This window comes from Ziziphus jujuba, chromosome 12, assembly GCF_031755915.1.
Source record: "Ziziphus jujuba cultivar Dongzao chromosome 12, ASM3175591v1".
Lineage (NCBI taxonomy): Eukaryota > Viridiplantae > Streptophyta > Magnoliopsida > Rosales > Rhamnaceae > Ziziphus > Ziziphus jujuba.
The window spans coordinates 19,283,205-19,308,816 of NC_083390.1; the positions used below are offsets into that span (position 1 = coordinate 19,283,205).

Here is a 25,612-nt window from a genome sequence, read left to right on the forward strand (position 1 = left end):
TGTTGATTAAAATGTTGAAATTTTGATGCATAAATAATGCATTTATGTGATTTTAATTATGCATGAATTTTGTTATTATTTTGGTAAAAATTGATTTCATGGATTTTAAAAAATATTTATTTATTTAAAATTTAATATTTCCAAAAAATATATTTATGCATTAATTAATTAATTTATTCATAAACTTGATTTTATCTTATTTTATCGAGACTCATTATTTTATTAATAATACTATAAAAATTTAGAGTTTTTAGATGCACCATACACATACCAGTATTCTGTAGTTATGGATGTGATTAGTGCACAGGTAAACATGATTAGCGCGCAAGTTTATTTATAGGGTTGTCTTATGGTTGCCATCGGACCGGAGGTAGGTAAGTTTGATATTGACCATAGCTGCCCCCCTCCATATCTAAGATGATTGTTAGCAGTGGCACGGTGGAACGCCACACGACCGTATGCCGGTCCTCTCTTTAACTTTCCTGTCAGACGGTGCTTTGGGATGCTGGACACCATCGGGCACCATTAATATGTATATTATGTTTGTATGTATTGTATCACACGAGGCAATGATCCGATATGGTCCATGAAGAGCTAGTCTCATAACTATATTGCCTACAAGTCCAGGGGATCGGACTGCCAATCGAGGCAACCATTCCGAGCTGTATTGGTAGCAAGGTATTGGCGACAGCTGGAATCATGGATCACGCAGCATATTAGATAGTATCGTTCGTACTTCCGATGCGAGTGTATATTTTATTATATGTTTTTAATTTTAAAATATTATTTTACTTATATTATATTATCTTAACTATTCATAATCTGATTTTTTTAACATTATACTTAATTACTTTTATTGTCCTCATTATTGCTAATATTATTCTTGTTATTAATATTGTTATTATTATTTATTATGATTTCGTTTACAATCATTTTTATTATCATTATTATTATTATCATACGGAATCTTCGGATAAATATCACAGCCTATGGGCAAGAAAGATAGTCATTGGGCAAGTATAATAGTCCTTGGACATGTGGTAGTTTTTGGGCAAGTGAGATAGTCCTTGGGACAGCTACGATTATGTGATAACCCTTGGATAGGCGATTACTCTTGGATATATATGATAGCCCTCGGGCATATATGGTAATATGATAGCCTTTAGGCAAATCATATTAATACTATTTTTATCATTAAAACGACTGCTATTATTATTATTGTTGACGTAGTGATTGTTTTACTTTTCTTTCTATATTATGCATTGGTATATTTGTAAAACGATATTTGGAATGTATTTGGAATATATGGTACTATGGGGGTGGTGTGGACGGACATGAATAATTAATGTTATTTCATGTTCTTAAAAGTATTTTTAATACATGTATCATATAGATAGCTTGATATTGAAGTGCTGTAAAGTGTGAGAATTATTGTACTAAGATGGGAGGAATAAGAAGATATTGTTAGAAGTGTATTTCTGTGTAGGAAATGTTGTGGTAAGTCCTACCCTTAGGGAAGATACTGCCGGATTTTCCATTAGAAGGTTCGGTGGTGTTCTTTGGGATCAGGGCTTCTTTAGAGTTCCGGTGAGGGCTCTTGGACACGTCCTGACATATACCTTTTGATTAAAATGTTGTTTTGTGCATATATAAATATCAGTTTTCACATATACGTGTCATCATTTTATGTGACTTTTTACAATATTTTAATTGGTTTTCAATTCTAATGAGTTCATAAATGAACTTATGGTATTTAAATATCTTGGTATTTGAATTGAGATATTAAATCATTTTAGAAAATAATTGATTTGAGAAAGCAGATTGAAAGTTATATGACTTTAAGCATGTTTAAATATTTTATAATTTCATGTGCTTAAAATTGATTTATGGTGAATATATTTCATTGTGGTATTTCTGGTTTAGCATGAAATGATGATTTGAAAATTTTGAAATATTTAAATAAACGGTTGAATTTAAATATTAATTATGAATTATGATACAATATTATTTGGAAAAGTATATATATGATCTTACAAGATTGTTTTAAGGATACTGTATTATTTATTGTTAAATTGATATACCATATAGTACCAATATCTTGGATCAGTATTAAATTATAGCACGCGGGTTTGCCACGGTGCCGAAAGGTTGGGTTCATCCCATAGGTTATAAAAAAAACTCATAAAAAATGATGAAAATCAACGAAAATTTATTTAAAAAATAAAAATTATTATTGAAATTTATAATTGACTTAATTAATTAATTATCAAATTGGTTATAAAAATTATAAAAATATCAAATGAATATTATATCACACAATCAATCGATTTATAATAAACACTAATGATCATAAATATACTATTATTAATAAAAATATGTAAAAAATACATATTTAGTAAAATTATTTATTAATTAAGATATATAAAATGATTATTATAATTACATTATATTTTATAAATGTCATTCAGTACCATAAAAAGCTCCTGGGTGGTTGAAAATTATTGGTTTCTTCCTCATTCTCATTCTAAAATATAAAATATAAGAAATAATTATTAAAAGATATATCTCTTGAAAATTTTGTATGTAATCGATATGAATATCAACTAGTTGAGTTTGTAGACAAGGTTTAAAATATCCGATATTTCCTCGAAATTTCCTTGATATTTCCATTTTTTTGAAGGGGTTGAAATAAAATTTAGGTTCAAAATGGAAATGGATAAAACTTCCATAATATCCATCAAAATTTTTGAAATTTCGTCAAAATTTTCATGGAAATTTCCATAAAATATCCACATCAAATCCTTAATGATTTAGTTAAAAAATCTATAATTTTCATGGAAATTTCTGAAAATTTCATGAAATTTCTATTGAAATTTCGAAAATATTCATGGAATTTTTTAATTTTTTAAAAAATTCATAAATATTACTGATATTTAGTAAACTTTTTTATCAAATTAACTTTATTGATAATTTTTTTACCTTTTAATTACTTTTTAGACATTTAGTGATATAAACAAAACTAGTCTATTGTTATTATAATATGAAACTCAAGTTGAAGGATATGGAAGCTAAAGAAGAAAATCATCAAGACTTGGATCCAACAATAATATTTGAAACTATAATGGAAGATGATGACGAAGAGGGCAACCAACGTACCAATGGATTAGAGATGTTCATTTAGATGATCATAAAGGAAATCCTAATCCAAAGATTGTTTAACAAGCTGAAAAAGAGAGAATAAATGTTCAAAAAATGATTGCTGAAGAAGTAAATTCTAGGAGTGGTGATTCATTTCAAAGGCTTATGAGAGAGCAAACTAGAACTACTAGTGCTTCAACTCCATCAGGTAGTACACATTCACAATTTGAGATGACTTTTAATAGTCACTCTAGCTCCAGTGATGATGAAGACAACTTCAATAAATTATCTGAATTAGAAGTTAGAAGAGATAGTGGCCAAAGGGAATAATCAAGTCAAGAAGCTGGATTAAGCCCATTTACTAGTGAACAATATTACACACATGCAACATAAGATGAAGATCATGGGAGTAGAGATGCAGGTCAAGGATTCGGTGCTGTTGGAAAAGAATATATACGTAAAGAGAAATCAATAATAAAGATGTCACAATAAGAAGAATATTTGATTTCTATGAATTTTGGATCTATGAGGGTTGGAAGTAATTTTCATAACCCTTATTCAATGGATATTTATGGAATGTCATCAAATAGCAACTTAGGGGTACCATCTCAAACTCAACCATCAAAGAGTAGTAGTTATGCACATAGTCAACCAATAATACAAGATCCATATGGTTAGCATATTAATAATTATATGCAAAATTAATAATGAAATACATCTTTTCATAATTACTTCTCACATTTCACATCTCAAAATCAAAATGAGGAGGAAACCGATGATTTTCAACCACCTAGAAGTTTTATGTTATATCAAGATGACATTTATGAACTAGAACGTAGTTGTAATAATTGTTTTATATATTTTAGTTAATAAATAATTTTATCATATATGTATTTTTTGATATATTTTTATCAATAATAATTCATTATAGTCATTAATGCTTATTATAAATCAATTCACTAAGAAAAATATAACATCCATTGAATATTTTAGCAAGTTTTATAATCAATTTGATAAATAATGGATTAAATAAGCTAATTCTAAAGTTTCAATAAACATTTCCATTTTTTAAAACAAATTTCCATCATTTTTTATAATTTTTTGTCAATATTCGATATTTTTCGATATTCTTATGGAAATTTTTATATTTTAAACTCTCGATATTTTCATCGATATCGATTTTTTGAACCTTATTTGTAGGTAATATATTCCCTACATATATTTCAATTTTTGTCTACATTCTAATTTTCATTTACTTTATAATATTTATATAAATATTAAAGTTATTACTATAAAAAAATATAATGATAAGTATGTAGATTTATAACTTATGACATTAATCTTTTTAAAACAATATGATAAGTAGACTTATATAGTGTAATTTTGAACATTTTTTGTTAAATGCAGAAAATTTTTCTCTTTATTTGCTTAATTATTGGAAGGTAATTAAAAGGTAAAATAAATAAAAAACTATAATAATGTTAATTTGGTAAAAATTTTACTAAATATTAATAATATTAATAAAAATATTTAATAAAGAAATTTAAAAAAATTCATAGATATTTTCAAAATTTTAAAAAAATTTCTTGAAAATTTCAAAAATTTTCATAAAAATTATGGAAAAATATCGGTGGATATTATAAAAATTATATCTGTTTCTACTTAGGAGATAAATTTCCTTTTTTATATTGGAAAAATGAAAATTTTGAAATTTAAAAAAAAGTTTCGATTTTTTAAACTATGGGTGTAAAGACCAAAGAGCCCCTCATTCTATATATACATATATATAGGAATTCTATGGTGCGGACATCTGCACCATTTTAACATGTAGACGTCCACAAAGGCGATGATTTTAAGAAATCGTCGTCTTTATATATAGCATATATAGTTTTGACCAAACCATCATATTTGCAGATGTCTGCACAATAAAATGATGTGGACATCTGCATCATAAAAACCCTCTATATATATGTACTATATATATATATATATATATGTATGCGAAGCCAAACGAAATAACAGCGTATGTGAACATAACCTTTATTTATTTATTTATTTATTTATTTTTCTTTCCTTTTGGTAGAAGCACTTTCTATGCATATGGACCACAAAGACCCCTCTCTCTCCCTATACATATAAATATATATATATATATATGTATATATACAAAGCCAAACAAAATATATGTGAAATAACATTTTCTTTTTTGGTTAATGGAGAATTGTCCTTGGAAACATCTTTCAATGCCTATAGAAAATTTTAATTTAGATGGAAGTGGTTATAATATAATTGAAATTTTCTGAAACATTGTAAAAGATTCTTTGAAGCATGGAAAACGTGCCTTGCGATAATGATCCGTGGCTACACATTTATAAAAGCTTAGGGTAAACTCTTGATGAATTGTAGATTTTCTTTTCCTTTTCTTTCTTTCACAAGCACCTTGCCCATGTCTAGAATCTCAATGGCTATTCATAACTTGTCTGCTTCACTCCCCACTTTGATTTCTAATCATAGATTAATGCAACCATTTTCAGCTCCTATCTCAGTTCCAACGTTAAAAGGTTGAAATTGTCAGTGTCGAGTCAAATGCCTATCCACTGTAAAAAAATCTAAAGAACATGTTGCTTGGTGATCTGCTAACTACCAATCTACCATTTGGCACTTCGAATACATCCAATCATTGTGAAGTAATTATCTGGTAATATTATGTGAAAAACAAAGTAGTTGCTAATTAGATGTTGTTTTACCTGTGGGGGTCAAGCCTTTCCTCCTAAAGCCTGGCCCATTAGAGAGCATTATAAATAGAGCATTATAAATAGATGCTTATTCTCAGTCTTGTATCATAACACAAGTTAGAGACAACATAGATCTTTTGAGACTCTAAGAGAGAGTTTTAGAAAAGTTTTTTTGTATAAGTTTCATAGTAAATAATACATTTTTTTCTTCTCAATTTTTGTGCTTTTTGTCTCTCTCTTTATTTTTGTATTGGTTTGGTGTGTTTTTCATGATCAAAGAGTCACAACAATTGATATCAAAGCCAAGATCTGGATATAGGGTTCACCGTTCGAAAGCTCAAATAAACGATTTGAGCATACCAGGAGGTAGATCTCACGGAGACGAAGAGAACGAGCCCAATTGGACCACCATCCGACGCTTCACCCGCCCACACGCCCCGGTCAAACCTTTCTGCAGATTTTCACGCGTCGATCAAAGTTTTTTTGCAGGTTTCACGCGCATCCCACACTCCACACGCCACAAGCCAAGCCGAGCCGAGCCGACCGCTAGCTAAGTCACGTCTGAGTATCAGAGCTGAGCCGTAACATGCGTTCTGCCACTTCATCCACCAGCTCGTCAACTTCGGTCCTAGATTTTTCTAAAATTATAAAAATACCCCTATATTTATGGTATTTGTAGGTTTTTCCAGAAGTTTTGATATTTGTAGTTTGGCCTAGAACTTTTGAAAATTGCACTTTGACTTTAAATTTTAGAGATTCAAATTTTGACCCGAGAAGAGTCAAACCTAACATTTTTTACCGTTCCAGACGCATTGGTGGACTCTATTTTGTTGAATTTAGCTCCTATTTTTCTATATAAATTTATTGCAGGGTAAGATGTCAATGGATGAGTCATATTCGGGAGTTATGATCAAGCTTACTGCCACCAACTATACACTTTGGAGACCTCAGATGGAAGATCTTCTAAATTGCAAGGACTTGTTTGACCCCTTGGATGCCGAAGGAAGGAATCCTGATCCCACCAAAGAAGCAGAATGGAAGAAGATGAACAGGAAAACAATCGATCAAATCTGACGATGGATCGACCACAGTGTCTTCCATCATGTTGCGTAAAAGACAGACGCATACATCCTCTGGAAGAAGTTGGAGGACAAGTACCAAGCCAAGACTGCTCGGAATAAATCCTTGTTGATGAGGCGTTTGGTGAATTTGAAGTTGAAGAATGGAACTTCTATAGCCGAGCATACCAGTATGTTTCAGAAATTGGTAAACCAATTGTCTGCAGTGGAGTTACAACTAGAGGATGAGGAACAGGCACTTTTATTTCTTAGCTTTCTTCCAGACATCTAGGAGACACTAGTAGTCTCTCTCAGCAATTCGGCCCTAATGGCAAACTTACCATGACTATGGTTACGGATGCCCTATTCAATGAGGAGGCCAGAAGAAAGAACATTGGCAATGATTAATCATATGCCCTTGTCATAGAGAAACAAGGGAGACAACAAAAAGGTAGTCATGACAAGGGAAGAGGCAGGAGCCAGAGCAGAGGTAGATCCACAGATAGAAGGAAGCCAACATATAAGTGTCATTATTGTGGCCAAGAAAGACACTTGAAGAAGTACTGCAGGAAGATGTTGCGAGAGCAGGGACAGAAAAGCAATTAGCCGAAGAAGGATGGTGAAACTTTGGTTACTGTTAGAAAAGAAGTGGCATATTGTTCCACACATGAAGAATCATACCTTCACACTTCAAGCCAAGAAGTCGAGTGGTTAGTTGATACTACAACATCCTACCATGTTACTCCGCATATAGAGCTTTTCAAAGCATATAAAGTAGAAGACTTTGGCACAGTGAAGATGGGCAATAACAGTTTCGCTAAGATCGTTGGAATCGGTGATATTAAGATAAAGACCTACGTTGGACATATAATTACTTTGAAGGATGTCCGACATGTTCCAGACCTTCAACTCAATCTACCTTTAGGAATAGCCTTTGACAAGGAAGGCTTCGGCAACCACTTTTACAACGGCACATAGAAAATGACAAAAGGCGCTATGGTTATCTCTTGAAGACATATTTGTGGAACATTTTACAAGACTCATCTGAAGATTTATGCAGATAGCCTCAACATTATAGAAGGAGAGGTATCTCAAAATCTGTGGCACCAGAGACTCGGTCACATGAGTGAGAAAGGATTGTCTACCTTGACGAATAAAATGCTTATCACTATTTCCAAGGATGCTGTGTTGGATCCTTGTAATCATTGTTTGTATCGTAAGCAACACAGAGTCTCATTTAAGTCTTCTTCAACGAGAAGATCGGAATTGCTTAGTCTGGTACATTCTGATGTTTGTGGACCTTTGGAAGAGGAATTTTTAGGTGACAACAGATATTTCCTGACCTTTATAGATGATGATTCTCAAAAGGTATGAGTTTATTTTCTGAAGACGAAGGATCAAGTTTTATATCACTTCAAAGAGTTTCATGCCATGGTAAAGTGTGAGACAAGAAAGAAGCTGAAGTGTCTTCGCTCAGACAATAGAGGTGAATATACTTCCCAAGAGTTTGATGCCTACTGTAGAGGACAGGGCATTTGGCATGAGAAGACGATCCCTCGCACCCCACAAAAAATGATGTAGCCGAGAGAATGAACCGGACAATTATGGAGAATGTCAGAAATATGGTCAGTATGGCTAAGCTGACAAAGTCATTCTGAAGAGAAGTTGTTCGTCCCACCTACTATTTAATTAACAGATCGCCATCAGTACCGCTGAATTTTGAAATTCCAGAGAAAGTGTGATCTGTTAAAAATCCCTCATACTCTCATTTAATAGTATTTGGATGTTTAGCTTTTGCACATGTATCCAAGAAGCTTAGACAAAAGCTTGACGAGAGGACTACTCCATGCATTTTTATCGAATATGGAGATGAAGAGTTCAGATACAAATTATGGGATCCAAAAGCAAAGAAGGTTATCAGAAGTAGGGATGTAGTATTCCAAGAAACGCAGACTATAGAAGACATTAAGAAGCCAATGAAGTCTTCTAGTACCAATGCCCATGATTTTGTTCCTGATCCAACACCAGCACAACCCCCCCACAGATGACGATGAGGGGTATAGAGAATTACCAGAAGTAGAATAGGAGAGAGAAAATTATGTTGAATAGGGAGATGCTCAAGCTGCAGGACCATCACAGCAGTCAAATGATGGTACACCTCTTCAAAGATCTTAACGAAGCCATATTCCATCAAAGAGATATCCAGAATTTCAATATATTCTGCTTACTGAAGAGGGGGGAGCCAGAAAGTTTTTAGGAAGCTAATTTCCATCAAGACACAAAAAAGTGGCTGCATGCAATGCAAGATGAGATGGAATCTTTGTAGAATAACCATACCTATGAGTTGGTTGAGCTTTCAAAAGGAAAGAAGGCACTGAAGAACAAATGTGTATTCTAGCTCCAAGAAAGATGGAAACGGACGTGTGGTGAAGCACAAAGCCCGATTGGTTATCAAAGGTTTCCTTCAGAAAAAAAGGAATAGATTTTGATGATATTTTCTCACCAGTGGTGAAGATGACTTCGATACGAGTTATTCTCGGTTTAGTAGCCTCTTTAGACTTAGAGCTTGAGCAGATGGATGTGAAAACAGCATTCCTTCATGGTGATCTACATGAGAAGATTTATATGGAGCAGCCAGAAGGTTTTAAGGTTTCAGGGAAGGAGAACCTCGTTTGCAAGCTAAAGAAGAGCTTGTATGGCCTCAAGCAAGCACCTAGGCAGTGGTACAAGAAATTTGACTCTTTCATGGTGAGTCAAGGATACAAGAAAACTGATGCAGACCAATGTGTTTATATTCAGAGATTCCCATATGGAAACTTCATTGCACTTTTGCTATATGTTGATGACATACCGATCGTCGAACAAGATGCAATGAAAATTAGTACGCTGAAGAAGAAACTTTCCAAGTCATTCGATATGAAAGACTTGGGACCTGCTCAACAGATTTTAGGAATGCAAATAACCTGAGATAGGAAGAATCACAAGTTTTCCTATCTCAGGTTATGGCGATAGGAAGAATCACAAGTTATGGCTATCTCAGGAGAAGTATGTCAAAAGAGTGATAAAGAGATTCGGCATAGAGAAGTCCAAACTAGTCAACATTCCACTAGCAAACCATTTCAAGTTGAGCAAAAGATCATGCCCTTCATCTAAAGTAGAGATAGAGGAGATGGCTTCAAAGCTTTATTCTTCAGCGGTGGGAAGTTTGATGTATGCAATGGTGTGTACCAGACCGGACATTGCTCATGCAGTTGGTACTGTGAGCAGATTTCTTTCAAATCATGGAAATGAACACTAGAAAGTAGTTAAGTGGATTCTCAAGTATCTTAAAGATACATCCAAAGTATGCTTATGTCACGGGGGAGGTGATCCAATTCTACAAAGCTATACAGATGCAGATATGCTCGGAGACCATGATAGTAGGAAATCTACTTCAGGTTATCTTTACACTTTTGTTGGAGGAGCCGTGTAATGGCAGTCAAGATTGCAAAAGTGTGTAGCTTTATCAACGACAGAAGCAGAGTACATTGCTGCAGCAGAAGCCAATAAGGAGATGATGTGGTTAAAGCGTTTACTCTATGAACTGGGCATCAAGCAGAATAATTATAAGATACATTGTAACAGCCAGAGTGCTATGGATTTGAGTAAGAACTCAATGTATCATTCTCGGACAAAGCATATTGATATCCGCTATCATTAGATATGTGATGTGATAGAGCATAAATGGCTCAAATTGGTGAATACTCACACAAAAGAGAATCCAACAGATATGTTTACTCTAGAGAAGTTGAAGATGTATAGAGACATAGCTGGTTTAGATGGTGGGTGACCATCAAGTTTTTAAAATGCAGCTAGAGGGGGAGAATTGTGGGGGTCCAGCCTTTCCTCTTAAAGCCTGGTCCATTAGGGTTTCAACCTTAGAGAGCATTATAAATAGATGCTCATTTTTAGTCTTGTATCATAACACACGTTAAAGACAACACAGGTTTTTTGAGACTCGAAGAGAGAGTTTTAGAGAAGTTTTTTTTGTGTTTATGTTTCATAGTAAATAATACATCTTTTTCTTCTCAATTTTCATGCTTTTTGTCTCTCTCTTTATTTTTGTGTTGGTTTTGTGTATTTTTCGTGATCAAAGAATCACAACATTACCGTGGTTGGTTTTTTATTTTTATTTTTATTTTTTTTATCTCTGTAATTTGCTTACCTCAAACAGTAGATAGTGATAATTAAAATTTTCTGGACATCTAAACTAGCCAATTACAAAGTTAAAAGAGAAATACATATAAAATTAAACACAACTTCAAAATTGTATTGTTTTTTTCTCTTTTCTTTCATGTTTATTGTTGTTTACATTATTTAACAAACTATAACTATTATTAACACACATTTTATATAAACAAACTACAAACAAGTAGATAAAATAAATAAATAAATAACAATATTAAAAACAGCACCTCAAATTTTTATTTTTAGTGCTGAATTTGATATGAAAATGATTTTGTGTAGGGAGAGAGACATGCAAGACAAGTCGATACGCTGAAAGAAAGGGCAAGAGTAATGCTTGACCGGAAGGAGACAGATAAACTAAGTCAACTTGAGTTGATTGATGTGCTGCAAAGGCTTGGATTATCTTACTACTTTGAGGAGTTAAAGAGCATATTGAAGGGTTTACATGGTAATAATATTTCTCATACATGGAAGAGCAGAGATTTGTATATATGCTACGGCTCTTGAATTTGAATTTAGACTTCTCAGACAACATGGGTATTTTGTACCCCAAGGTAACTCAATTCATGGAACTATTAGCTTTTATGATAGTAATTTAATTAGTTGATCAAAAGGAACTATTAGCTTTTTTTTTTTATGTAACAGGTATATGATCAGGTGTTTTCCTTTTTACCATTTAGTTATGATTGAAAGGTGGGAAAAGGTCACTTTCCCATCTACAGTTTTAGCATTAAACAAGCGCATACATACATACGAAATACTAAGTAGAATAAAACACCATTTGGCATTATACCTAAATATGCCTGTTAAATAAGATTGATAATTTAAATCACAATGACCATACAACTTTATTATTAGACACGAATTCGATAAAAACCTGTATTTTAAAATTTTCCGACCAGTCGACTCTGTTTTGTGTTTTTTACCCCTACCGGTCAGTACTCAATTATATACCTAGTTGTGAATATTACTCTAAAATGCTTAACAGATTAATGGAAGGTGCTAAAAAATGACATTTCACAATAGTACGTGGTGAGAGTAATGCTTAAAAAATATTTATTTAAGCGTCATATTTTTATGCTCTCAATCTATGCACCTATTTCCAATTATAGAGGCTTTCAATGCTTTCAAGGATAAGATAGAAAATTTTATGAAGGACATGTCCGAGGATACCATGGGAATGCTTTCATTATATGAAGCTTCGTATTATTTAACAGAGGGTGAAAATATTTTAGAGGATGCAAGGGATTTCACAACCAAAAATCTCAAAGAATACATAGAAAAAGGAAAAGACGAAAATGAAGTTTGTATATTGGTGAGGCATGCCTTGGAGCTTCCACTACATTGGAGGGTTCCAAGATTAGAGGACAGGTGGTTCATTGATGTATATGAAAGGAGACAAGATATGAACCCTGTTTTGCTTGAGCTTGCCAAATTAGATTTTAACGTAATCCAATCGACTCACCAGCAAGATTTGAAACATGTGTTCGGGTACATCAAATATATATATGTATATATATATATTTATATTTATTGTATCTCAATTATTTTAATTTCTAATTGGTACTTTTATATAGATGTACATCATGTCAAAGCTATCGATCCTGGAAACACTAATACTGTGTTTGAAGATTAGAATCCATTAAAAAATTAAAAGATAATATAAATGAGAGAAATTCAAAGCTTTACATATATATTTTCATAAAATTGATTTTTTGACTTCAAACTTGACATTATACATAGATAGGCAATTTTGAATTTCTAATGTAGGCTTCCTTTTTGTGCATATATATATATATATATATATATATATGTATGCTGAAGGTGGTGGAGTAGAAGTCGACTTGGAGAAACGTTGAGTTTTGCGAGGAACAGGTTGATGGAGAATTTCCTATGGACAGTGGGAACGGCATATGAGCCTCAATTTGGATATGGTAGAAGAATGGGCACCAAGGTTAATTCACTTATAACAGTAATTGATGATGTATATGATGTTTATGGTACTTTAGAAGAACTGAAGCTCTTCACAAATGCTGTTGAGAGGTAAAGGATATTTTATTAGCAACTGATTACCTTGTTTTCCCTTATAATTAGACTTAAGCTTTTCTTTTTTTCTTTTTTTTTCTTTTTTTTTTTTTTTTTTTTTTTTTTTTTTGTTAAGGTGTTATTATATATATAGTTGGGATATGGATGCAATGGACCAGCAACCATATTATATGAAGATGTGTTTTCTTGCCCTTCACAATTCAGTAAATGAAATGGCCTTTGATGCGCTCAAAGAACAAGGACTTCACATCATCAAATACCTCAAAAAAGCAGTAATAATTTGATTATAATTTCCAGTTTCATGGCTAATTAACCTTGCACATTTTTTTAACCTTTATATCATTGCTTTAAAGTCTTATTTTTTTCAATTACCAAAAAAAATCTTATTAGTATTATTATTATTATTATTATTTTTTATACATTGAATCTGTATTGCCATTTTTCAGTGGACATGCAGATCTTTGTAACAGTTATTTACGAGAGGCAAAGTGGTATTATAGTGGATATACTCCAAGCTTTGAAGAGTACATGGAGAATGCATGGATTTCAATATCAGCTCCTGTCGTACTGGTCCATACCTATTTCTCTGTTTCAAATCCCATTACACAAGAGGCTTTGCAGTGCTTGGAAGACTACCCCAACATACTTCGTTGGCCGTCGATGATTTTTCGACTTGCTGATGATTTGGGAACATCATCGGTAAACATAACTATATCATTAATTAATTAAACTACCTCATAGTATCTAAAATCCTTTTTTTTTTTTTTTGGCTAGATTGAATATATATATATATATATACAAGCTTGTTACTGTAAGCGAAGTCATCCACCTTATGGAGGGCAATAACCATTCATAGCCATCAAATTTTAACGATTTGATATCTGTGAATAACTATCTCATTGTATATTTAGAAAGACTTTCCTCACTATAGCATTTTCATTTGTGTATATATATATTTTGGTAATATACAGGGTGAATTAGAAAGAGGTGATGTTCCAAAATCAACAGAAACCGGTGTCTCCGAGGATGATGCTAGGAAATACATCAAATTTTTTATGGTGAAATATGGAAGAAGATGAATGAAGATTATGGAAATGCATGTTGTCCCTTATCGGAGACCTTTTTAAGAATGGCAATGAATCTTGTTAGAATGGCCCAATGCATGTACCGATATGGCGATGGACATGGTGTGCCAGATGGTCAAACAAAAGACCGTGTTTTACTATTGCTTATTAGGCCCATTCCCATGTAGTTAAACATAGAAGAGAAGAAATTAATGAAGTGCTTATATATTCTCCTTGTGAAGATTAAATATCCAAAACCAAAACTCAGATTATTATAATATTATTTTTTTAATTTAGCTTCTTTTCCCTATTAATAACAGGATTAATAGCGCAAGCTTTGTATAAATATTCGATCTCTATAAAATTTATATAATTGATATTTCATCCTTGTATACTGTGTTTTGACTATTTTATTACAAGATTTACGGTTGTTTATTTTTTCTATTTATTATTTTGTTTCTTTTTCTTTTTATAAATGCAATATTATGTGTCAGCATTTTATGCGAGTGTGTATAATTTTATAAAAATCATATTATAAATTTTGTAGCCATCTTTTCAAGCTTTTATGATTTCAAGTTTTTCAATTTGTGAACAATAAAAAAAAAAATTATAAGGTCTAATGATTAAGATTAAAAAAAAATTAATATCGTTAATGATTTTTTCTTTTTTTAAAATCTGTATTCAATTTGAATTTGCATATTAATGGGCTATACCCTTTACCCCATTAATGTGCATATAGCCGTAGTATATATGGGTACCTCATGGTAGATAAGCGTCACATGGGGATTTAGATCCCACTAATAGGCTAATGGAAATGCTAATCCAAACTTAATATATAATGCTTAGCTTTGTTAAATCCAACCAACGTGGGACTTAGGTAGAAACGAATCTCAGTCACCCCTTTGTCGAGACATGTTTTGCATTCTTTGATAGAAACAATGATGGCCTAATTGATCCATGGGAGAACTTTCAAAGATGTTAATTTGTCAATTAATTAATTTGCCGGTCATTATTTCTCTTTTAATTATAATTTCTATTTTTCAAAAAATATTTTTGGAGCAAAAGAATCACTTTCCCAATTCCCAATGTTTAATAAATAAATTAAGAAGGTATTTTAATTATTTAATGTTATTTCTTGGGTTTGGGCACTACAATCGTGAATATATGTTTTCATTAGTTTTCAGGACATTCCGAAGACATAATGCTTTTATTATATGAAGCTCCATAATATTTAATGGAAAGTGAACTTTTTGGAGGAAGTAAAAAATCTCAAAGGACACATGGTAAAAAGCAAAGATGAAGATGAAGTTTGTATACTAGTGAGACATGCGTTGGAGCTTCCACTCCAACAGAGGTTTCCAACATTAGAGAATAGGTGGTTCATTTATGTACATGAAAGGTGACAAAAGATATGAACCCTGATTTGCTTGGGCTTGCTAAATTGGATTACAACGTGGTGCAAAACATGTATCCAGGTAATTTACAAAACCAAGCATGCAAATAAAGGTTTTTTTTCCTTTTTTTGTTCTAAGAGTGAATTAGAGTATCTCTAATAATTTTTTCAATTGGAATTTATGTGACATTGATTTTGAAAAGTATTCATGCATATATGATATTTTTTCTATTTAATAGATAATGTTTTACACAATTTCTCTCCAATGGATTTTGTTTAAAATGTCGTGGAATGCTAATGTATATTTTTTTATTTTAAAATTATATATAAATGAAAAACCCAAAGCCCACGCAGGAGTTATTTTAAAATACTGACTCAGCCTGTCTAACAGAGTTTTCAGAAGTAGACAGTAAATTTTATAATTTTTATTTTTTTATTACTACATCAACTTAACAGAACTAATAAACAGAACTATTAGAGATGATTTTTTTAAAACTTTATCTATTTATCTGATGTGGCAAAAAAATTTTAAATAAATAGAATCAATATACAAGGCCATTAAAAATTGCTTTAGAACTTAGAACTAAAACTTTGTCCCCAATTTTGGTTGGTCTCTAAGCTTTTGTTTGGCTATGTTTTCTATTTTCAATTTTTAAAAATAAAAAAATTAAATTGTTTTTATTTGTTTTTTTGAAAATAATAGTATTTGGACAGTAATGTTTGATAACAGCTTTTAAAATTAAAAAATAAAAAATAGAAAAAAAATATTATTTTAATATTTTCTAAATTTTTATGTTTTTAATTTATTTTTTAAAATTATTTTTAAGAACTGATGTTGAAATAGATAATTTTTTATTTTATAAAATAAAAAATTATTGTTAAAATTTAATGACCCAACAGGCGCAAGCTTTTCACAGAGTGTTTGGGGCCGCACATTGTTTTTGTGGGTTCTTAGTCCTTGAATGTGAAATATCTATTAAAATATCCACCATACTCTCGTATATATATTTATGTTTCATACAGATTTTTGTTGTTACGCAGTAGTTTCCGATAACTTGGATGAAAGTACCACAATACCTCCAGAACTATCAACTCCACCGACTAAAGATATTCACTTAATCTTCATAACTTCAGAAGTTAACCAATTCAATTTGGAAAACCATATATTAAATTCATAGACCCTCTCTCTCACTATATATATATATATATATATAATCTATGTTAAACATATTAATAAATATAGATTCCCTTTTTAGATTTAATTTTTATTTGATTTTTATATTTATTTTATTTATATTGGATTTATATATTAAACTATCTTTCATATTCTAGTCGAATTCCTTAAATTGTTGTTCATATTATATTGAAATAACTAAAATTTAATTGAAAAGGACTCAATGACCCAATGTATACAAAGCTAAATATTGAAAGATCCTTTTGCTTCCTTTTGTTTTTTTCCTCGAGAAATTTTCATGGAAACACCTGAAGGGTTATTAGAAAATTTTAATTTTGATGGACGTGGTTATAAAAAAAATTAAAAAATATCTGGAATACCGTAAAAGATTCTTGAAAAAAAAAATATCTGAATTTTTCAAGCATTCCCTTTAATTTTTCAAGAAATATTTGAAAAATTCATTAAAAAATTAGTTAAATTTATTAGTTATTTCTAAAAAATGGCTAAAATTAAATTTTACACAGAATTTGGTTGGTTATTAATCGTGCTGCAACTTATATTGGATTGGAATGGTAAAAACAACTAGATTTAATCAGTGCCCATATGAGTATATATGATGTTACATTAGAAACAACTTGCTGAGTATATATGATGTTTTATTTTTTGAATATAGTTTTTGTTTTAACAAAATAAGTTTATCTTCAAATGGAAAAAAAAGCTACCAAAAAAAATAAATTTATCTTAACAGTATATTTGGATAAAGATAAAGATAAAATTAATGTAAATTTAATTTTTTTGAAAAAATAATAATTTTTTTTATTTAAATATTTATTGTAAAATGAAAAAATATAAATTTAGAAAATTAAATTTTCATCAATATAGAAAAATATATGAAAAAGTTATTTCCATCTATTTAAATGTCATTTTGAAAATCTCAATAAAACAGTTTTAAATTATTTTAAAATAAATATTTATTTATAATTTATTATATAATATTAAAATTAATTATTTATAAATCTTAATTTTTTTATTACTTACTAAAAAAAAATTTAGAACAATAAATTTTAAAAATTAATTTTTTTTTTAATTTTAATACTTTCTAAACGGCCAAAAAAAAAAAAAAAAAAAAAAAAACCTCAATCAATAAGCTATTATCCACTCTTTCAAAGATGACTGCTTCTAGGCAAATCTCCTGGCTTTCTCTGTATCCCTATCTTATTTTATCACTGAGCGATCATTCAAGGGCCCTTAGGCGGTGATCTGGGTTGTTTCCCTCTGGATGATGAAGGAATTTTGACAGCCCTAGCTGTTTGGCCTGGATTCCTCCACGTTATCACCAACCAACAATCACAAGCTCGTAGGTTACCGACCGCTGATCCCCAACTATTGTCAACTGTTGTTGCCAAAATCGCTGATCTCCTGCCTGGATTTTTTTTTTTCTTCTTTTTATTACAATTTGGAAAATGGGAGACTGTTATACGCATCAAAATTTAAATTCTATATATTTTTAGTTTTATCACTGTATATTTTTAATAGTTTTATCACTAAGTTTAGTTAATATATATGTTTCAAACAGATTTTTTTTTTTTTGGGGGAATCCAAACAGATATTTGCTGTCACATAATAGTTCCCAAACTTGGTGCCAGGACCACAATACCTCAAGAATCATCAACTCCAATACCGACAAAAGATATTTACTACTCATCAAAAAAATAAAAAAAGAAAGACGAAATATATTTACTCAATCTTCATCACTCCAAAAGCTGCTAGAACCAAATAAGGCAATCCAGGAAAACCGTATATCCAATTCAGAGTCCAAAACATGTTCGTACAACGCCAAACAAAATAACAGTATTTGAAAACTTTTTCTTTTTCTTATTTTTTTCCTCCGAGAAAGTGCCATGAAAACATTTTTGAGTGGTTGTATAAAATTTTAATTTTGATGACAGCTGTTCATAGTACGTACGGAAAAATATTCGAAATTGTGAAAAGATTCTTTGTAAAAATACAAAACGTCCAAAATCCAAATAATGTTATTTTGGCTTCACATTCACATGTAAAAGTTCCATGGATGAACCCATGAGAAAAATATTATTGTAGGTGAGTGGCGGGGCAGTAGGGTGTGCAGCCATGGGCCCCTAGGTTTTTAATTTTTTTTTAGATATATATTGTAATTTAAAAAAAAAAAAAAGGAAAATAGCTCTTTGTATAGACAATTGGCTCCCCCTAATCAAATGTTTATCTTTTCTATATATATATATATATATATTATCTTTTGCAAGTATTTCTAAAACATAAACTATATTTTATTAAAAAAAAACTAAATTTATTAAGAAACTAAATTTATTTAATTAATAGATACTAACATAATTATGTATTAAGAATTAAGTTACAACTATTTTTTATTTCAAAACTTACTTAATAATTATTTTAGTAAGTTTTTACAATAATTTTTTGTCTTAATTCATTTTAATTTTTAATTTTTAAATTATCGAGTCGTATTAATTATAGTATTATTTTTTTAAGTGGAGTTTTATTTTGACTATTTTTTAGGGTTTAAAACCAAATATTTATGGTTTATCTTATTATTCCACTAGTTTGCCATTAAAGACCAAATTTGGACTTGTGGTTTCATTTTGCAATTATCGAAGGATTTAAGGAAATCTGGTTCTCGACTTTAGTCTCTCTCTTTTTTTTAATCAAGGGTTTGCCGTGAATTGTGAAAAGGTGAAGAGAGAGGTGAAGAGTGATTTGAGAGAGAGAGAGTGTTTGAAACCTAGGAAAAACAATTTAAAAAGGACAAAAAAAAAAAAAGCTCAAGGGGATTTTAGTATTTTTAAATGGAACAGTGTGTAAGTAGAAATTTGGTTGTGTGAAAAAACCAACCTTTTTTTTTTTTTTTTTTTTTAAAGCGGGACCACAACCATGTTAGTGATTTCATTTAATGTCCGCAACGAGCTTTGTCCTCGTCATCAAATGCTTTTGTACGGTTAGAGCAGAAGTGCGTTGGACTTTGATAGAAAAAGGACTATTTTTAAAAGTCCGAAGCTTCAAAATTCGATCCAACCCGTTAAAAATCTCGCTCCAAATTCTGCCTGAGGTTGAACATTCAATTTTTATTTCAGTTGGGTTTGAACTTCAGATTTACAGTGTAGATTGGGTTTGAAGCTCGATTTATTGGGTTACCCACTAAACTTTTGAAATCCAACCAGATTAACTAATCCGCTATATTTTTACAAATTTGCTATATTTTTATTTAATATATTATTAATATTTATTATATATTTATTTGTTCTATAATAAAATAATTTATTAAGAGAAATTTTAAATTCATCAAATTTAATTAATCAAATATTTGATATATAATGATTTTACATTATTTATCGAATTTACTTTACATGATTTTAAAACATTTATTAATATATCAAACTATTAATAAAACATCTACAGTATTTGAAAAATTATTTAGTTAATAAATTTGATAGTTACAGTATTATCTATTTATTAAACTATTATTATTTTTATTTTATTATTATAAAGATATTTTAAGCAAAAAAAAAATTTGAATTAAATTTTAAAACTATAAAAAAAAATTGAGATTACATTTTTGGTTCTAGAGTGTTGTTATGTATATAATTGGGATATGGATGTAATTGGTTTTTGAATTAAATAGGTTTTTAATGATGATTTTCAAAAAAACTATCATCAAAAAAGATAAAAATCAACATTTTTTCAGAAAAGTATTGGCTTTGATATAAGTTTTTAATGACGCTTTTTAAAAACATGTCATTAAAAACCTATACAAAACGTTAGCTTTTATCCTTTTTGATGACGGTTGTTAGAAACATGTCACTAAAATTTTTTTTTTATTTTTATTTTACTTTTTTTGTTCTTGCTCCCAAAATGCTTCACTTGTTTTTTTCCCCAGAATTTCTCTACCAAAAATGAATTTTTCTGTTATCTATTTATTTATCCCTCTTCTTTGAGCAGCAATTTCTATTAACTCTAAATTCAAGAAAGTACACCAACAAAATATCTCTATTTTTGTTCCTTCTCCATATGGTTGTAGCCGTTGGACTAGCTTGCTTTCTTCTATTCAAGGGTGTTCAAGTGCTTATCCAAGCTTCAGATAGTATTCAAAGGAAAGAGAAAAGGGTACGTGTTGAAGTATCTCCTACCACAAGTCGAAGTTGAATCTCTATTAAGTATTATCCTTGCATTTATATGGCAAAAAGCAAGAGGGAATGGCCTAGGTTCATGGTTCGTTTCATATTATAGAGCACTTTCATTATGTCATTAGCTACTGGGTTCATCTTGTCCTACTCTCTTTCTTCTCTTTCCCTTTCTCTGTCCTTCTTCTCTCTCTCTCTCTCTCTCTAACAAAAGGAAATATCAAGCGGAGGAGAAGAGGAAGGGAAGGCACCTGAGGGAGCATGGATGGGAAATTGCAGATGTAATTTGAGCCGTATGTGCCATCCATTTTTAATCTAACGGTCTTGGATTTTTTCATATTTTTAAACCGAATGCATTTTGAGGGGACATGATAGTAAAAGGATTTTATATATATATATATATATATAGACATATAAAAGAGAGAGAGAGAGAGGATATACATAAAATTTTTTATTAAAAATATTTAGCAAATGATATAATCTAATAATATGTTAATATATTATTGGTTTATATATTTTTATATTATAAATATTAATAAATTAATTTTTAAATAAATAAAAAAATAAATCAATTAACTTATTCATCGGAGAATTATTGTTACCAACTTTAAATAATTGACTCACTTTTTTCTATTTATTTGTACGACAATTATTGTTGGAGAATTATTGTTACCAACTTTAAATCATTTACACACGTTTTTTCTTTTTGGCAAGAGACTGACACATTTAGAGGAAAAGATCGTAAAGCATTAAGGTGGCTGCATGATAGTTGGCAACTTTGCCCAAACTTTTTTCTTTTTGGGTTATCAATCTCTTTGAATTTTAGGGAGCGAAATAATGGAGAATTTATGAGAAAAACGAAAAGTGCAAAAGAAAGAGAAAAAAAAAAAAAAAAAAAAAAAAAAACCATTATCAAACACGATGGCTTATTCTGTAGCTAAATTTGCAATTTCTTGTAATAATGTTAGCACTTGGATTGAGGAAGGGACTTGGGGGCTCTCAAAGTTGTTACGGAAGGGTATTTCTCCTTCTCCTTGATTGATTAATTAAGTATTAGTTCGTCTTCAAAAAAAGGGAAAAAAAAAAAAGTGCAAATATTTTTTTAACACTTTCCCTTTTGGAGAAAAAAAAAATATATATATATATATATTGTGAACAAAATTATTGTGAATCCCCGTATCTTATAATAACTTGTTCCCGAGGTACTCGCTCCTAACAAGGATGAATTGCCCGTTAAAATAAGGCTTGGGAATGGGACCGAGGCAAAAATATATGCTGTAGATCTGAGTTAGGGCTGAACAAAAAAGATAATTTAAGTAGTTAAACATATTTATTTATATCTATTAGAGTATCTGAATTATTAAAAGAAAATTTTTTTTTGAATAGTTTATAAAATAGATAATTTGTTCCAAAAAAAATATCTGAGCAGAGGGGATTAAACCGTGGATAGGAAGTGCAAAACCCGTCCCGTTACCATCCATCGTACTGGACTGTAATATTCTTTTGGTGTTTTTTAACGGGACCACAACCATTTTTAATCATTTCACCAACATACATATATATACATATATATATATAGACACACACACACATACATATACAAAGCGACAAAGAGAGTCAGTCCTTGTCACCCAGCTGCTTTCGGGGTACACTAGAAGTGGCCGGACTTTGATAGCAAAAGGTCTATCCTCACTGGTCACTGTTTATTTAATATTTTATTATAAAATATTAATTTTAAATAAAATTTATTTTATTTTATTAAATTCAAATTTAGTTTTAATAATTATTTAATTATATTAAAATTTAAAATTTTAAAAATATCAAATATAGATTAATAATATATTAAAATTATTAAAAAAATAAAATTTATCAAAATTTGATAAATAACAAATATATTTTTAAATTTTAATATTTAATATGATCTAAAAAATAATCAAATATAATTTAATAATATACTAAAATCATATACAAATATATAAACTTTATCAAAATTTAATGATTAATAAATATAATTTTAAATTTTAACAGTAAAACAAATTATATATATTTTTATATTGAAAATCTTATTTAAACATGTCTATATATATATATATTTGATTTATATTCTTAAAAAAAAAATTGAACAAAAAAAATTCTAAAAGGAAAGAATTTCTGCTTTCATTTTGTACATAATTTTTAAAAAATCAAAATCAAGAATGTCTGCTTTCATTTTGTACATAATTTTAAAAATCAAAATCTCCTCTTTTCCTATGGGCGTGAAAAATTGATGAATGGAACAAAATTACTTCTCCGTGAAAACTTTTATGGTATTTTATTTATTTTGTCTGGACAATAAAATAGAAGCTTTCATTATAAGCAGGGGGAAAAAAAAGGAAAAAAAAAAAAAAGTTACGCTAAGAAGATTATTAGAAAAATATGAACAACAGTCTCCCGCTTGGAAGGTAAAGATCTACTAGGTATTTTCTTAGCTATCAAATCAACTACTTCATCAGATCATTAACTTTATTAGCACAGCCTGAAATAAATTAGAATTGCCATTTTTTTAAATAAATTTGGGATGGAGGATTTTAGTATTGGTGGTGCTGTTCAAACAAAACTTTTAAGCACAAGATATCAACGATAATAGTGGAAGAATTCAAAATTCCAAGGATAAGTGAGCTATTCAGAACTCAAATCATTAATCAACTGTTCATTCAAATATTCATTAATCAACTGTTCATTAAAATATTACTAATTGCTATGTTTTTATTTTAGTTAGTGTAATATATTATTTAAGTATGCAAAGCAAAATTTTTTTAAATTATAATAAATAATTATTTATAATTTTTACCATCTACAAGCAATATTCAAAAAAACTATATCGACGTAAATATTTAGAAGTCAAAATAAGAAAATTTTAATAGAAATATCGAATATCGATAAAAAAATTATAAAAAATGATGAAATTTTATTTTGAAAAATAAAAAATTTTATTAAAACTTGATAATTAGCTTATTTAATCTATCAAATATCAAACTGATTATAAAACTTCCTAAAATATTGAATGGATATTATATTCTTTTTAGTCAATTTATAATAAGCACAATGACTATAAATAAATTATTATTAATAAAAATATGTCAAAAATATATATTTGATAAAATTATTTATTAACTAAAATATATAAAAAAGATTATTACAATTACATTGTATTTCATAAATATTATCTTAATACCATATAAAACTTCTGGATGGTTGAAAATCATCGGTCTCTTCTTTATTTTGATTTTGATATATGAAATATGAGAACTAGTTATGAAAAAATATCTTTCTCTGATAATTTTGCATATAATTATTAATATGTCAATCATATGGATCTTATATTATCGGTTGACTATATGCATAACTACTACTTTCTGATAGGTGAGTTTGAGATAATACTCATGAGTTGCTACTTGATGACATTCTAAAAATATCCATTGAATATGGGTTATGAAAATGACTTCCAACCCGCATTAATCCAAAATTCGTAGAAATTGAATCATCTTCTTGTGATAACATCTCCATTATTTCTCTTTACGTATATAGTCTTTTCCAAGAACACAAATTTCTTGACCTGTATCTCTACTTCTATGATCTTCATCTTGTGTTGCATGTGTATAATATTGTTCACCAGTAAATGCACTTAATCCAACTTCTCGACTTGGTGATTTCTTTTGGCTACTAACTATTTTACTTCTAATTCAGGTAATTTATTGAAGTTATTTTTATCATCACTTGAGCTAAAGTGACAACTAAGAGTTTCAAATTGTGAATGTCTACTAACTGATGGACCTGAAGCTCTAGTTGGCTCTCTCATAAACATTTGAAATGAATTACCATTACTAGAATTTACTTCTTTAGCAATCACTTTTTGAACATTTATTTCTTTTTTTTCAGCTTGTTGAGCAATCTTTGGATCAAGATTCTATTCATGATCATCTAAATGAATATCTTTAATCCATTGGTACATTTGGTTGCCCTCTTCATCATCATCTTCCATTATAGTTTCAAATATTATTGTTAGATCCAAGTATTGATGATTTTCTTCTTCAGCGTCCATATCCCTCAACTTGAATTTATTACGTTAATAAGTTATCATCATTATACCTTCTTTCCAAACTAGCCAATTATGGTTGATTTAGGATCCAATGTAGCATAGATATCGTGTATAGCCTTTATAATATTAGAATCTTTTTCAACCCTAGGCCTATATTGGTACTGAGGATTCCAATAACAAGCTATATAAAAGGAAATATATGTATATATATATATATATAATTAGAGATAAACAATGAAGATATAAAGTATTTTATGTTAACAAAAAAATAAAAGTCTAACATATTTTATGCAAATTGACTATGAGCTTATACTTGCTGCATGCAATGAATGCTTTGAGGTTTTATCCCACCTATTATTGATAATCTTTAATATCTACTTTGCAGCATGCATCTTGTCAAGTTCCTCTTTAACAATCCACATAAACTCGTACACTACTCGCATTGTTGGATAAACCTCAGTGTTAATAATATGTAAAAACTTATATAAATGCTCAAATAATTTACACACCTTATGTGCTTGATTCCA

At 29.7% G+C, this 25,612-nt stretch overlaps 1 pseudogene; it reads left to right on the forward strand.

Moving 5' to 3' along the window:
• Positions 1-5,599: 5,599 nt before the first annotated feature.
• Positions 5,600-14,654, forward strand: LOC107429260 (terpene synthase 10-like; annotated as a pseudogene).
• The last annotated feature ends 10,958 nt before the right edge of the window (positions 14,655-25,612 follow it).